General features: G+C 45.6%; 1 pseudogene; it reads left to right on the top strand.

Annotated features, from left to right (window-relative positions):
- Positions 1–436: 436 nt before the first annotated feature.
- Positions 437–1,321, top strand: LOC114044375 (annotated as a pseudogene).
- The last annotated feature ends 1,433 nt before the right edge of the window (positions 1,322–2,754 follow it).

The following is a 2,754-nucleotide window of genomic DNA, read 5'->3' as shown; positions in this document are numbered from 1 at the left end:
ATTACAGACTAGCTAGTTAATTGATGGGGACTGATCATAGAAGACTAGGCCCTCAGAGATCATTGCAACTACCTTCTCAGTTTACTGATATAGAAACTGAGGTCCAGAATGGGGAGATAACTTTCTCAAAATCATACACTATACTGCTACCTGTCATTGAGGACTATTGTTAGGCAAGGTACATAATATGTGTTGATCTCATTCTCCTGTCCGGGGGGGGGGGAGAGAGAGAGAGAGAGAGAGAGACAGAGAGAGAGAGACAGAGAGAGAGAGAGTGTAATGGTGCCAAAGGTACTTCTGAGAAGATGGTGAGGGGAATAAAATGAGTCATGAAGAAATATGAAGCTAGACAGAAATATTGGTATAATATTTTATACTGAGAGGTAATAGGAGAAAATGAAGTTCTAAACTCCACTGGTGAGTCTCCGTGGGAGCTATGGTTGCTCCAGCCTCTCACCTAGGTGGTGGCCAGTGCTTCCTCAGTGGCTTCATGGTGGAGTCCATCATGGTTGTTGCTGGGGCCCAGGCTCACTGCCCACAGGCTCCCTTGCATTTAGGACAAAGACTCTACCTCAAGGATGAGAAAGTTGGCAGAACCATCAAAAGAAATCATTTTGTAGCAATATGGATTCCTTCTGATTGGGACCCAGCCCATATGCTACACAAATCACACACCATCCTAAGATCAGACAAAACTGGGGCCTCAATGGGTCGTTGAGCACATCTCCCAAAGCAAGATGAGAGGATTGAAATGCATTGTCAAGAGTTAACACAGAAGTTTGATGATGTTTGGATAGTATCTGGACACTTACCCTTGCCACAGACAGTAGAAGATGGAAAGAAGAAAGTTGCCCATGAGGTAATTGGCAAGGACAATATTGCTGTCCCCTCACATCTCTAAAAGGTCATCCTGACTGGCAGAAGACTCACTTCCACTGAACCCCTGGTGTCAGGCACTTTTGTGGTACCCAATGATGCCATTGGCTTCCAACCCCAGCTCACAGAGTTCTAGGGGAGTATCCATGACCTGGAGAAGATGACAGAGATAGTATTCTTCCCTTGTTTGGGTAAAACAAAAGACACCAGACACCTCTGTGAGGTCGATACATGAAAGTTTCTGGACTTGTAGGAGGTCATGTAGTACCTGAGCAAAAGGAAGATTCAGAAAGTGTGGCTGGAACAGAGGCTGGAGAAGATTATGTCTGAACTAAAGAAGGATGGGGTACAGCCTGATGAGCATTTCATGTGCCTCTACAGAAAAAAACTGGAGGAGCTCACCTCTGTGTTCCATCCAGAAATGCAGGAAAGGAAGGCAGGCTGAGGGTCTCTAGAAGGTGTCCACACTGTCCTTAGATGCTGTGCTTACTGAGCCAGGGCAGTAATTGCATCCATCTCACCCTGGTTTGACTGTTGGTGTAGCTTTGCTTTTAAGAAAGGCTGACAGCTGAGTTTCAAAACTAAGTGATTTTATGAGATTCACTGCCCTCCTCTAACAGGTCACTGGAATAGGCCTAGCCACAGAGAACTGATGTTGTAGGGTGGCTACTTTTCCTCTCTTTTTCTTGTGTAAAGAGAGAGGTTCACTTTGATACCAAATTTCATGCCCATTCCTTGTTCCTTAATGCACCCAAACACTTCTAAAGTGCCCTGTGGTTGTGTATTTTAGAAAGTCCCCTTCCTGATGTCCTGGTGGAATCCCCTTGGAATCCCAAGGCTGAACACATCTTCCCCAAAACCATCCTGACTTTCAGTAAGTATTTCAGTGTGATTCATACCTCTCATCCCCATTCCTAGTATCACATCTGCCTCTGCTGATGGGCCAGGCAGCCCTCCTCCTTCTTGTTTCTGGTACCTCTTCTTCAGGAGAGTGCCAACACTTATCCTCATAAATCACTCCCCTAGAGGTTCTCTTTTCCCCTCTGATGTTGGGACACCTCCAACTGAGAGAGAAAGATGAGAGGTGGCATGTATTATATTTCAGCCTGCCCCTGGTTCTTCTGAAGCCTTTGACCCAGAGTCTCATGTCTATTTTCATGGGCACTTGTGATCTTGGGTCCTGCCAGCTCAGATCTTTGAAGGAGCTGGTTCCTTCCCTTTTAGGTTGGTTAAAAGGTACTTCATTTCCTCAACCATAATGCCAAACCCTCCCAGTTTGCTAGAAGGAGCTATCATAGAAAACTTTCCCAAACCAGCTAGATATGTCCCCCTGTGTTATGTGAGCCTCTATTTACCTACAGTTAGGTAGATGATCAGGAGTTGAACAGGATCTCCCATCTCTTGTGGGCATGCATACACCCTATCTTAGAATTTGGCTAGTTTGTATAAAATTTCCCAAATAGATAGATGCTAAAAGCTAGCTGACAGCAAAGGCATCACCCTAGAGTATATCTGCCTGGGGAAGGTAGGGTGGACTGGGGAGAACCTGCCTCCTGATACCTCGGGTCATAACAGACTTAATGATAATTACAGCTCATGGGTACATAGGCCTTTGCAGTAATAGAGCACTTTGGATCAGGAACACTCTCCTATGTGTTACCCAATACAGCCCTATGAGGGAGGCAGGTGAAGTTCCTGAGACACTCAGCACCTGTGGGGCAAGTGGGCAGGTGAAATGTTTACCAAGCACCTATTATGTGCAGGAGAGGTACTGGGGAGACAAAAAGGAGCAATGACAGCTCTACCTTTGAGGAGCACCCTATTTAATGGGATAGGGTAGGGACAACCACAAATGACGCTAATAAAAATTACAGTGTG

Source organism: Vombatus ursinus, unplaced genomic scaffold (genome assembly GCF_900497805.2).
Source record: "Vombatus ursinus unplaced genomic scaffold, bare-nosed wombat genome assembly UNPS02014773.1, whole genome shotgun sequence".
Taxonomy (NCBI): Eukaryota; Metazoa; Chordata; class Mammalia; order Diprotodontia; family Vombatidae; genus Vombatus; species Vombatus ursinus.
Note: the sequence above shows the minus strand (reverse complement) of the source record. Positions and strands in the feature narration are given on the sequence as shown.